The sequence below is a fragment of the Tachypleus tridentatus genome, chromosome 7, assembly GCF_004210375.1.
Source record: "Tachypleus tridentatus isolate NWPU-2018 chromosome 7, ASM421037v1, whole genome shotgun sequence".
NCBI classification, from domain to species: Eukaryota; Metazoa; Arthropoda; class Merostomata; order Xiphosura; family Limulidae; genus Tachypleus; species Tachypleus tridentatus.
In genome coordinates, this window is record NC_134831.1 from 36,739,461 (window position 1) to 36,753,839 (window position 14,379).

Sequence of the window (14,379 nt, forward strand, 5' to 3'; positions counted from 1 at the left end):
GCACTATACTTCTGTGTCCAGAGATTACGTTAACACACCAAGTAAGCACTATACTTCTGTGTCCAGAGATTTACGTTAACACACCAAGTAAGCACTATACTTCTGTGTCCAGAGATTTACGTTAACACACCAAGTAAGCACTATACTTCTGTGTCCACGTTAACACACCAAGTAAGCACTATAGTTTACTATACTGTGTCCGATTTTAACACACCAAGTAAGCACTATACTTCTGTGTCCAGAGATTTACGTTAACACACCAAGTAAGCACTATACTTCTGTGTCCAGTAAGATACTTCTTTACGTTAACACACACCAAGTAAGCACTATACTTCTGTGTCCAGAGATTTACGTTAACACACCAAGTAAGCACTATACTTCTGTGTCCAGAGATTTACGTTAACACACCAAGTAAGCACTATACTTCTGTGTCCAGAGATTTACGTTAACACACCAAGTAAGCACTATACTTCTGTGTCCAGAGATTTACGTTACTTATTCATACATTCAATACTTCGTTAAACTTATTATACATACATCTTCATTCTTAAAATGAAAAATATATGAGTGTCTCTATGGTATTAGTTTAATATTAAAAATATAGTAGTGTTTCTGTGGATATTTCTTTTATTTTAAAAATATACGAGTGTTTCTGTGAGTATTTGTTTATATTAAAAATGTATGAGTGTTTCTGTGGGTATTTGTTTTGTATTTAAAATATATGACTTTCTCTGTGAGTGGTTCTTTTATATTAAAAATATATGAGTGTTTCTGTGAGTATTTGTTTATATTAAAAATGTATGAGTATTTCTGTAAGTATTTGTTTTATATTAAAAATATATGAGTGTTTCTGTGGGTATTTGTTTTGTATTTAAAATATATGACTTTCTCTGTGAGTGGTTCTTTTATATTAAAAATATATGAGTGTTTCTTTGAATGCTTGTTCTATATTAAAAATAGATGAGTGCTCCTGCGGGTATATGTTTTCTATTAAAAATATATTAGTGTTTCTGTGGGTACTTCTGTCATATGAAAAATATGAGTGCTCCTGTGTGTAGTTGTGTTACATTAAAAATATATAACTGTTTCTGTGGGTGCTTCTTTCATATTAAAAATATGAGTTTTTCTGGGAATATTTGTTTTATATTAAATGTATAGGAGTGTTGTTGTGGTGATTTGTTTTATATTAAAAACATATGAGTGTTTCTGTAAGTACTCTAGCCTTACTGCTAAATTCGAGACGGCAGCGCAGAGAGCCCTTGTGTAGCTTTGCGTGCAATTCAAAAACAAACAAAAAATTATTTAGGTATTTATTTCATAATAAAAATATATGTGTGTTTCTATGGGTAGTTGTTTTATATTATAAATATATGAGTGTTTGTGTGACTACTTGTTTTATATTAAAAATATATGACTGCTTCTGTGAATACGTTTTCTTATAAACAATATACGAGTTTTTCTTTGGGTACCTATTTCATTTTAAAAATAGGTGTATTTTGTGGGTACTTGTTTTGTATTAAATATGTGAGTGTTTCTGTTAGTATTTCTTTCGTATAAACAATATATGAGTGTTTCAGAATTTACTTATTTCATATTAAAAATATGAGCGTTTTTGTGATTATTTGTTTTATACTTAAATATATGAGTGTTTCTGTAGAAACCTGTTTAATATTTAAAATGTATGAGTGTTTTGTGAATACTTGTTTCATATTTAAAATATCTGAATGTTTTTGAGGGTACTTGATTTATATTGAGAATATATGAATGTTTCTATGTGTAATTCTTTTATATTAAATATATATCACAGTTTTTGTGGGTACTTGTTTTGTATTAAAAATATATGCGTTTCTTTATGAGTGGTTCTACTATATTAAAAATATATTAGTGTTTCTCTGAGTACTTGTTTTATTTCAAAAATAGTACTAGTTTGAAATTAAAAATATATGAGTGTTTCTATGGGTACTTCTTTCTTATGAAAAATATATGAGTGCTCTTATGTGTAGTTGTGTTACATTAAAAATATATAACTGTTTCTGTGGGTGCTTCTTTCATATTAAAAATATAAAAGTTTTTCTGGGAATATTTGTTTTATATTAAATGTATAGGAGTGTTATTGTGGTGATTTGTTTTATATTAAAAACATATGAGTGTTTCTGTGAGTACTCTAGCCTTACTGCTAAATTAGAGACGGCAGCGCAGAGAGCCCTTGTGTAGCTTTGTGTGCAATTGAGAAAACAACATATTTTATTACAACTCATTAAGTTGATGAGTGTACAAGCGTTAGATACATCAGATTTTGTAACCAATCCTTGTATTAGAAACACAGTTTCGTACAAGTTATGTTCTGTATTCTTTATGTTTTATATTTTCATGTTAGGGACCTCAGAATGAATTTTAATCTCAGGTTATAATTATCTGGTATATGGATATTCTGCTCTCAGGTTATAATTATCTGGTGTATGGATATTCCGATTTCAGGTTATAATTGTCTGGTATATGAATATTCTGATCACAGGTTATAATTATCTGGTATATGGATATTCCGATTTCAGGTTATAAGTGTTTGGTATATGAATATCCTGATCACAGGTTATAATTATCTGGTATATGGATATTTTGATCTCAGGTTATAATTATCTGGTTTATGGATATTCCAATCTCAGGTTATAATTATCTGATATATGGATATTCTGATCTCAGGTTATAATTATCTGGTATATGGATATTCTGATCTCAGGTTATAATTATCTGCTGTATGTATATTCCGATCTCAGGTTATAATTGTCTGGTATATGGATATTTTGATCTCAGGTTATAATTATCTCGTTTATGGATATTCTGATCTCAGGTTATAATATATCTGGTTTATGGATATTCTGGAAAATGATTTCAATATCTCGTTTCGGATCATTACGTCTGATTTCGTGGAAACTGTTTTAAATTTCACTTTAGTTGTTTTTATAAATAGTCAGTGTTTTGGACTCTTTTTTTAAATCATTTTAATACACACTTTAATACGACCTACTCTTTATGTATCAAACAAGAATACTAAACCTTTGAGAGTAGTTGCTACTGTTGTATTACAAACCACTCAACTTTTTAAGTTTCACTTCGTATTACAGTTACGTATTATCAAATTGGAATTTAGAAATGTGCTGTTCTTGATGTATTTTTTTTTATTATTTCTTTGTAGTCAGTGCACATTCTTCCAAGGATTGTGAAATTATTTGAAACATGTTAAATCAAACCAGATTTCTTAAAAAAACTACAGTGTCATCACTATTAAACTACTAAGTATAACATTTATAGTTTCTTTAAGAAACTGTGGTTTAATTCAACGTGACCTTATCGTTGTTGTCTATCCAGCTGGTCGCGTTGTACCTCGTGCTGCACACGCCCATGACACGCGACGAAGACTTTCTTCATATGCGTTTCAAAGGAATAGGAACAACACTTTGCCCGCACGTTTTCATTTTAATTTCTTATTATGAATCTAGTCCTCTACCAATGAGGAAGGACTTCAACAGTTGCCACATCCTAGTTCTACCAATGAGGAAAGACTTCAACAGTTGCCACATTCTAGCTCTACCAATGAGGAAAGACTTCATTAGTTGATATATCCTAGCTCTACCAATGAGAAAAGACTTCATTAGTTGATATATCCTAGCTTTATCAATGAAGAAAGACTTCATTAGTTAATACATCCTAGTTCTACCAATGAAGAAAGACTTCATTAGTTGATACATCATAGTTCTACCAATGAAGAAAGACTTCACCAAATTACCACATCTTAAAATAATCGTTTTCTTTTACACCTGTTCACCTCTCACACAGTTTTTTTAATATAAGAATCAAGAATGTAAAACGCCTGTAATAGTTTTGTTTCGTCATATTGAAACACTGAACTACATAACAAGTTCTTCAAAAAACAAGAAACAGACGCTTCATGATGTTTCAATGTATGCTTCAGAACAGCAATAAAAGTCAACGTATTTCGAACTCCAAATTAAAGAAAGTTTATGTCCGGTTTTATGTGGTTTCAGTAGAAGTGTCTACACCTGTCGTAGGTGTTGATGTTTTACTGTAAAGCTACAGAATGGTTGTCTACACTCTGTAAAGAATCACAAACTTTAGTAAGGTGTCCTCGATAATAACCACAACTACATAAGCCAAGAGGAAGCTATAAGTAATTGATATGTTGTTAATGTTTACTGACAAAGTAAGAATACTAAAATCATAGTGTCCACTAGATACAATACGTCAGTGTATTTGTTAATGTTTACTGACAAAGTAAGAATACTAAAATCACAGTGTCCACTAGATACAATAAGTAACTGTATTTTTATTTTTCCATGCGACTCTAGAAACAAAATGACAACCTAAACTTTTGTCTCTACTATCAATATAATTATAAACGAGTATTTTTTAAAGTCCTGAATCACATGTAGCATCTCGTCTTAATATCTTAGATATTGTACTTTATCATTAAAAATTAGTGTTAAACGACCAATCGTCTGCATATTAAAATATTCCTCAGTTTATGAGTGTCTTCATACTGCATATAACAATGTGAACTACTGACAGCACTTTGTTCAAGAGTAACAGTGTGGTATATACAAGTGTGTTACAGTTGGTGTACACCGAAATGTCTGTGTCGTGAAAATATTTCCAGACTTCCTAGATGATACATGAAACTATAACTCGTGTTATATTATATTAGGGGAGGAACTGAAGAAACTCGTAAGATTTCTGAACATATCAATTAAGTAACTCGTAACATTCTGCTTTCTTCTGGTCTAGAAACTGTCGCATGATCCAACATGTTTCATGTAACTCATGTGTAATTTGACACGTTTTACTAAATAATATAAAGAAACACAGCATCATGCCTAGTGATATATAACATCTTTTTTGTTGTTGTTTAACGTTGTGCCATTCACATGAGAGAAGGTCCTATGTGTTGGTTGCGACCGACACTTCGCTATGACTTAGTCTGACATGTTTGTTCTTAAACAGGTTTTAGTAGGAGGCGCGTCAAGTCTCCCATGGGTGCTCATGTGAACAAGTAGCTTTGTGGTTCTGGTGTCATTGATGTTACAGTCAACGTGTGCTTTGTGCAGGAAAACGCATGATTTGTTAGTGAGAGGTAGTAGCACGTGCTCGGCCATGATTTGTAGTAAAGTCGCACAAGCTCCGCCTACCAGTTCTGAGCAGTGCTCATTAAGTCTCAGCTGAATATGTCACCATCTTAAAAACATCCAATCAGCGTGGGCATAACTACCCTGGAAAGCGAATGAAGATTGCTTTGCGTGGCCATTGTTGCAGTAGGTAATTATTTCAAGCTTCCTCGACGTGGTTAGGCGACGAATCGAAATTATTATCGAAAACAAACTTTTATTACCTGTGCAGGTTCACCCTCGGCGCAGAACTCAACGTCGTTAGGTGCGTACGGACAACTGTGTACAAGCGAAGTCCAGAGCTCATACAGAGAAGTGGGCAAAGAAGACTGAAAGACGTTATGTATAAGAACGTATAAATGATACAATCACAAGTGACCGAAACTCAACAAATTTGACTGCACTTTATTGATAGAAAACGCCATCTAGTAACGATAGTTGAAACTAAATAATACAGAATCAGAATTAACCGAATAAGAAAACCCTAGCTTTCAATAAAGTTGCCAAAACCGTAGAGTCGGATCTTCTCGTGGTAAGTATTAAAATATTATTTTTTTATATTATATTTTTTTGTAATAATAGATAAACGTTCCTTTACATATATTTCAAGGATTTATCTATTTTCTCAGCAGTTTTAACAATTATTATGCTGTTCTTCATACGTTATTTATCTTCACGCGGGACTTTGAGGGTTTTATGTTTCTGTCACACGTAGATTAATGCATTAATTTAACTTATTTTAAACAATTTCATCCCATTTGTTGACTTCCACAGAGAATACAACAATATAGTTCCAATATTTTATTTCATTTAATATCACAATTTTACAATATTACTTAGAGAATATAACAATGATCCTTTCGCTTGATTTTAATGTGCCTATAATACGTTTGTTGACCAAGAATGAAATAAGTAATTGAAGACATTCTCTTACGACTCATCTAATCTTTAAAATATATTTTTGTACCTCTTTCTATAAACACCCGAAATACACATGTATTCAAGCATATGAAATACATATGACTTATATACAGTGTATGTAATTAGATGGATTATATGTTTAAAAACACTAAATAAACTGATAAAAATATATAATGAAGTAAAGCACTAAATGAAGAATCATAAACAGGAAGCTTCAATTTCAAGTCTGAAGTGCTAAAGAGCAGATTGTTATGATACAACTGGAACAGGGTTACAAAATTCATTTACACATTTTCAATTGTGTGAAGAAATGTTAATATAATCACAATAACTGACCTATCTAAATATCTGCACCATACCTGATCTTGAAACACTAGTAACTTACCTAATTTGTTAAAATATCGGCACTAGATGTGACCTGTCAAAACACCTGCACCATACCTGACCTTGAAACACTAGTAACTTACCTAATTTTTAAAATATCGGCACCAGATGTGACCTGTCTAAACACCTGCACCATACTTTATCTTGAAACACTAGCAACTTACCTAATTTGTTAAAATATCGGCACTAGATGTGATCTGTCTAAACACCTGCACCATACCTTATCTTGAAACACCAGTAACTTACCTAATTTGTTAAAATATCGGCACTAGATGTGATCTGTCTAAACACCTGCACCATACCTTATCTTGAAACACTAGTGTCGTATCTATGTTGAAATATCAGTGCCATGTGTGACCTCTCTAAACACCTGCACCATACTTGACCTTGAAACACTAGTGTCGTATCTATGTTGAAATATCAGTGCCATGTGTGACCTGTCTAAACGTCAGCACAATATCTAAGCAATTGAACAATGACACCATGTTTGACTTGTCTAAACGTCAGCACCAAATGTATCTGTTGAAGCACCACCACGGTATCTGACCTGTTAGAATACAAGAATCATAAGCAGTCAAAGTTTTTAAACTGTTATCGCATAATCCTTATGTTCTAAAATTTTAAACGACATTCGATGTAAACAGGTGTAAATACATGTTAAGTGCACTCTGTACTTCAATATCCTGTATTACTGACACCAGTTTACTACATGGGTTTGTATTTAAAACAAGCACAATTTATTAAAATAATATCACCAATATTAATGCCGTTTCTGGTCTATACGCACTGATTTTGTTTGTTTGAATTGAATCACAAAACCGCACAATGGGCTATTTGTGCTTTGCCCACAAAGGGCATCGAAACCCTGTTTTAGCATTGTACATATTGAAGATGCGAAAATTTAAATATAACCAAAGAAGATGAAAAGCTTATAATTTAGCATCATTAACTCTTTTAAGTAATTATATATATATATTTATTTTACTTTAAGATTTAGGTAAGATATACCAAACAATCTTTCCTTCAAAGGCCCGGCAGCGCCAAGCGTGTTAAGGCGTTCGACTCGTAATTCGAGGGTCGCGGGTTCGAATCCCGGTCGCACCAAACATGCTCGCCCTTTCAGCCGTGGGGGCGTTATAATATGACGGTCAATCCCACTATTCGTTGGTAAAAGAGTAGCTCAACAGTTGGGGGTGGGTGGCGATGACTAGCTGCCTTCCCTCTAATCTTACACTGCTAAATTAAGGACGGCTAGTGCAGATAGCCCTCGAGTAGCTTTGTGCGAAATTCAAAAACAAAAACAAAACAAACTCTTCTTCAAATAAGCATTCTTATCGTCGATTTCTTTGGTACGATGTCAGCAATGAGATATTATTATTTATTTGTAACAAAACTTAGATTAGAATTAATTCTGATATTGAGGCAACGCTCTACATTCATTTGCATTTTTTTAAATGTCTTTATGGTCCTATGTTGCTTCGAATTTTCAGGGAAATCGTTTGAAACAAAACAATTCCCACTTCTGAAATATAGTTTAACTAAACGTCATAACTAGATGGCAGCACTTATCAATCTATTCGGTAATAAATCTTGAAAATTTTTTTAGTTGAAAAACTTGTTATATACTGCATTTCACACATGATAAGTCCTTTAAATTTTATCTTGTCAGAATAAGAATGCTATAAGATTAAAGAAACAGCTTCATGAAGAGTGCGATATTTAGTTTCTAAGTTTTTTCTATTTTATCAGTTTTATTTATTAGTGACCCCTGAGGCTTAGCGGTTAGCTTGAGCGCTCATAAATTAGAAAAGAATTACTTTTATGTGTAAAATTAGATTCAAACGGTGATGAATGCTATTTATTACTGTTCTTATTTCGTGTTTGCCCTCTCTGCTCCGATGACTGTAGGTTTTTGTGAGCTTATAATCGTAAAACCCCGTAAAAAGTTTGATTTTTGCGATGGACACATTACATATAGTGCACACTAGAAATTTGCGCTTAAAACAAACAAAGACATGTTTGTGTAACTTATGTATTACAAGAGATCTTATAACAACAAAAAAAGGTGCACGATTAGCATATAAGAATGTGTCTTATAAGTCCATCTGTAATTTTTGAGTAAAAAACAACTTATATCGCATCGGTTCTTATAAGTTTATACGGACATTTATGTGTAATATTCGCTTCAACAACCAATGCAAGCACTTAAATTTGTGATATTTTAATAACTATATGGATAGAAAAGATACGAGTTTAAATAAAACAAAATTTGATGTTGAATTCCGCGCAAAACTAAACGAGGGCTATCTGCGCTTGCCATCCCTAATTTAGCAGTGTAATACTAGATGGAAGGCAACTAGTCATCATCACTCACCGCCAACTCTTGGGCTACTCTTTTTACCAACTGTCACCTTATAACGCCCCCACGGCTGAAAGGGCCAGTATGTTTGGTGCGACGGGAATTCAAACCCGCGACTCAGATTAACCCAGTGGCCATGCCGGGCCAAATAAATCAACCCCAAGCGTTAAAAAAATAATTTATGAAAATAGGGCGTATTTTAACACCGAAACCTACGTATTTTTAAATAGATACGTTATGTAAAATATAGATATAGCTGTGTAATATATAAATATATGTCAAGAAACAGAGAGTTGTGAGGTATATTTCATATTTCACAAAATCGAATAATATTCCATTTTTCCCGACTTCCTTCCACTTTAAAATTACACACTTTATTATTGATTAAATGTCTATCGTATTCGTGTATCTTATAACACATTAAATACATCTGAGCACAGGTGCAGTAAAAATTTAGTGTTTGTAGTATTCTTCACGTCAAATGGATTGCACATACATTTGCACTTAACATTTGTTTTACTCAGTGACTTTATTCTTTGCTTAGAGTGCTTGTGGTGGTTATTGATGTTAGCTCTGGCCACTGTTTTTGATTTTTTTTTCTTTGTTACTGACTGGTTATTGATAATTATCGTGGTTACAAACGTTATATGGGTATTGGTGTATGTTTTCGTTATTGGTATTGTTTTGTCTAATTTTCCTCTGTCTTGGTCTCTGACGAATGTTTTGGTTATTGCTTATGCTATTCGTTTCTTTTTGTTTGTTACTGGTTATTGATAGACGTCAACCTTGGTCATTGGTGTTTAATACAGATAGTTTTCGAGTAAAGATTCTTTTTGACAAGAAGAATGAACCTTTTAGTAAACAAACAAAGTAAAGTTCACGGATTTACACAGTGGTGTCGCTGTAGATGTTTGAAGTATTTATTGAACGGTAAACTCTCTCCCCTAAGTGTTAGTTCCTCTCTCTTTGTGGTCAAGAGGTCACAAAAAAACAATAATTTACTTCTTCTGGCTTTGAAACCTCAAACTCACTTAAATGGATAATTATAGGAGTAAGATACTGACAATGAATAGATTGTCACAAAGTTCCCTGAGTATACAGTCTTCTAAAAACTAAGTAAACAAAAAAATGTTTCATATGTAATTTCTACTAAAATGTAAAATAAATGTAAATGGGTTACATCAAAGTTTATGTAGTATACGATTTATAAGTACAATAGAAACGTAAAGCAGGTGTCAACTTGTTACCACTTACTCACTCACGAAATCTTCGCAAAATCAGTCTTGTTCGTTTCTAAAATAAAACAGGTGAGTAGTATAGAAACTGAAGATAAAATTCACAAACATTTCATTTAGATATTTATTGTTTTTGCTTTAAGGTTTTCAGTTCGTAATATATGAGATGATACAATCAGATTAAAGTTCCAACTGATCCTAGATATGAATAGTGTTGCTTTTAATCTGATGTCATATGAAATAGAAAACCTAGAGAATCGTACAGAGAACATCGTTCATTGTGATCTAAACTAAAAACTGCAGTCCTTGAGGGCTATTCAAAGAACATCGTTCAATTTGATCTAAACTAAAAACTGGTTTTTGAGGGCTAGGCAGATGTTATATCTCATTTTGATCTTAACTGAAGACAGCGATTCTTGATGGCTAGGCAGAGAACATCGTTGAATGTGATCTAAACTAAAGACAGCACTCCTTGATGTCTGAGCAGAGAATATAGTCCAATATGATATAAGCTAAAGACAGCAGTCTTTGAAGGCTTGGCTGAGAATATTGTTCAATTTGATACAAAATTGAGACAGTAGTCCTGGAGTGCTAAGCAGAAAACATCGTTCAATATGATCAAAGTTAAAGACAGCAGTCCTTGAGAGCTTGGCTGAGAATATTGTTCAACGTGATCTAAACTAAAGTCAGTAATCCTTGATAACTAGGCAGAGAACATCGTTCAATGTGATCTAAGCTAAAGACAGCAGTCCTTCAAGGCTAGGAAGAGTATATCGTTGAAATTAATGTATGGAAAACATTTTACTTACAAACGTGGTCATGGCATTTAACTTTTTGCAGAGAACTGCACTCCGTGTGAGCTCAGTTTGTTGAGGACTGTGTTAGAAGTGTTCCGGCGTGCAAGACAATTTCAGTTTATGTCGAGAATGATTCCACAGTTTTGTGATGCGCATCACGTGATTCAATCCTTTTTGTACAAAAACTTCATTTGCTGTTAAGGGAACAGCCAATTATGTTCTAATGATGTAGAATTCACGCGTGAGATGTGTCGAGAGCACGTAATAAACCGTTATTATTTAAAAGATGTCGCAATGATCGTCGATGTTCGGACTTCAGTGTGACTTTCTACTACTTGTGTGAAGAGAGGAATTTACCTGTTGTTGTTCTGGAGCAGATAATATTGAAGTCTGTAATGAGGATGTGTAGTGACTCTTTGTCGTGATTGTGTCCTTCTAGTGTCGTCCTGAATCATAGGATAATGGCCTGGAAGCGAAGTATGTTTGAGTTTCGTCTTTGTTTGACAAGGAAAGGTTAACAGTTATAATTATTCCAAAAATAAACTGTCAAACTTTTGGAATATTTCTAGTGTGTTACATGTTATACTGAGATTACACTGATGGATGATTTCATAAAAACAACAGCAACCACCACGGTGTTAACCAATAATTTCCTTAACTAATCAACAGACAATTGGAAAATATGACTATAGACACGTATGGTATTTATTATTTTATTATTATTGCATAGATTCTATTAAAAAGTCGGCTACTTTTGATTATATTTTATATACTAAATTAATTAACAAAGGAGTAAATACTATTTATTATACATGATTTACTGATTGACGGGTATGACAGATAGGGGAATAATAAATTTCAGATTTGGGTTGGAAAACAAATATGGACTATGTAATATGGACTATGTTTGGACTATGTTTTGGACTATGTTTCTTTTGTGGATTTTTGTTGTTGTTTTTCTGAACCACGGCCTAGTGGTCAGGGCACTCAACTCGCAAGCTGTCAGTCGCGAGTACTGTGGGAGCGTTATAATGTGTGATCAATCCACCTAATTCGTTGGTGAAAGAGAAGCCCAAGAGTTGGCGGAAGGTGGCGATGACTAGTTGCCTCCTCTCTGTTTTGTCACTGCTGAATTAGGGACAGCTAGCGTAGATAGCTCTCGAACAAACAAACCTTTATTATAATCAGAATTTCCTTAATCTTCTACTTTAAAGCTTTTAGAATTATCCTTTCGAAGTATATATTTAAAACTTCCAGTTTTATTAGGGAGTTAATCAGGGTCTAGACTATAATTGAAGTATTTGCTGACAACATCTGAAATGGTTGTCTTAGACGATTTATACAACGCTGCCATTTTGACCGAAACTGATTGTATTTGTCAGAGCATTAGAAAGAAGTTAGTGGATAAAAATCTCGTGAATCCATCTTGAAAACATGCGTCCACAAAAAGATACAGATAACCTCGGGCTGCACGCTTCGCTGTGCTTCTCACTTTCAGTAGTAATGGGTCAAAGCGCAGATCGATAGGTGAAACCCAATAAGACGAAGCTGTTTCTATTCGTCAACATTACTTGTTTGATCCTAACGTGGATGGCCGCACCCTGACTTTCGCCCTTTGAAACGGCTAATGACGAACGTCATTGATAAGAACTTAAGATGAAAGCATGCAAGGATTCCCTTCCCCGCAGGGCGAGAGGCAGCTAGTTTTGTCATTCCATTCTTAGCACGTTGTGCTGTGTCTCGGATATCTTGTGAAGGAGACATCTTATTTATAAAGAAGACGGGTTCATTAATTGTAAATGCTTATCTCGTGAGTAGATACTACTCCCGTTGTAAATCTCTTGTTTCTACAAGGATGACTTTTATCTTGCCATTGGATGGAATAATTTATATATCCTGACAACGGGTTGAAACTAATCTGACAGCAATTCCGATTTACCCCGTTTTGACAGCAATCAAAATAAAGCGGCGACTGCAAAAACTATCACAGGGCGCTGAACTACACTATTGGTTTCTATTATTGTTGTATGTTTATACGTGTTTGTAGTTTGTAAACGGCTCGGCATGGCCAATCGCGTTAAGGCGTGCGACTCGTAATCTGAGGGAAGCGGGTTCACATCCCCGTCGCGCCAAACATGCTCGCCCTTTCAGCCGTGGGGGCGTTATAATGTTACAGTCAATCCCACTATTCGTTGGTAAAAGAGTAGCCCAAGAGTTGGCGGTGGGTGGTGATGACTAGCTGCCTTCCCTCTAGTCTTACACTGCTAAATTAGGGACGGCTAGCACAGATAGCCCTCGAGTAGCTTTGTGCGAAATTCAAAAACAAACAAACAAACAAAGTTTGTAAACATTAAAAATAATGGCTTCATAAAGAGAGACTTCTAAGATCTGTCACTTTACTGTATCTCATTCTTATGTTTCAGGTTTGTTATAGGTAAGTATTCCAAATAAGGTTATTAAAAACACCTTACAACCGAAGAGACTTGAATGTTTGTTTATCCCTCTTCGAACTTGAAGGTTTTTGTTTCCAGTACATCGTATCTACTGTATCTAGAAGGATTGTGACATGTTCTTAACATTATCTCATGTTTTATAGAACTTACACTTTTATTTATTATAATATTTAAATTTTCCTCGACATCCACAAAATAAGAGTTTGTTTTTATCTTAGGTGAACGTTTTTACTGAATTTTTATCTCAACCATCAACATTTAAGTTTCTACCAAGTTAAAGAAGATGCTGTAAAGAAATGTTAGAATTATGTGACGGATACTAATGAGTTGTTATTGTCTGACGTACTTTAACGGATACTAATGAGTTATTATTGTCTGACAAACTTTAACGGATACTAATGAGCTGGACTGGGTGACGTAATTTTACAGATACTAATGAGTTATTATTATCTGACGAACTTTAACGGATACTAATGAGCTGGACTGGGTAACGTAATTTTACAGATACTAATGAGTTATTATTATATGACGTAGTTTAATGGATACTAATGAGTTATTATTATATGACGTACTTTAACGGATACTAATGAGTTATTATTATATGACGTACTTTAACGGATACTAACGAGTTATTATTATACGACGTACTTTAACTGATACAAATGAGTCAGACTGCAAATGTCTTTTTTTTTATAAAACATTTCCGAAGCTAGAGGTTTTTAGCTCGCTCACCATTATTCCAGTGGTTTAGTCTTATGTAGTTCATTATTTCACCATCTAATCAATTAATAATTAACTCAGAATATTAAAAAAAAATAATCTAACTATTTAGAATGAGAAATATGACTTTATTTTTGTGAGGAATTTGGGAGTTATTTCGTAGTAGTGATTTTATAAATATCCTGTTTCACTTAAGTTTACGGATATTTGTTCTTTTTTCATTTGTGTCTTATTTAATTACACTAATATTAAATAATAAATGAGGCAAAAATGAACCAACTGAATATGTCATTTTCCGCTAGGGCTCTACGTGTCTGGAATGAATATTGAAGT

General features: G+C 33.6%; 1 protein-coding gene across 3 annotated transcripts in view; it reads left to right on the plus strand.

Moving 5' to 3' along the window:
• LOC143255443 (paired box protein Pax-6-like) overlaps nt 1-14,379 on the plus strand; it is a 156,285-nt gene that overhangs the window by 52,286 nt on the left and 89,620 nt on the right. For 2 of the 3 annotated variants that reach the window (XM_076511114.1, XM_076511116.1), the window contains exon 1: nt 5,597-5,709. The exons of the other annotated variant lie outside the window; for it this stretch is intronic. The gene's annotated coding sequence lies outside the window, so the exon portion shown is untranslated. Of the gene's footprint in view, nt 1-5,596; nt 5,710-14,379 lie in introns of those variants that run through there. 3 annotated transcript variants of the gene reach the window in all.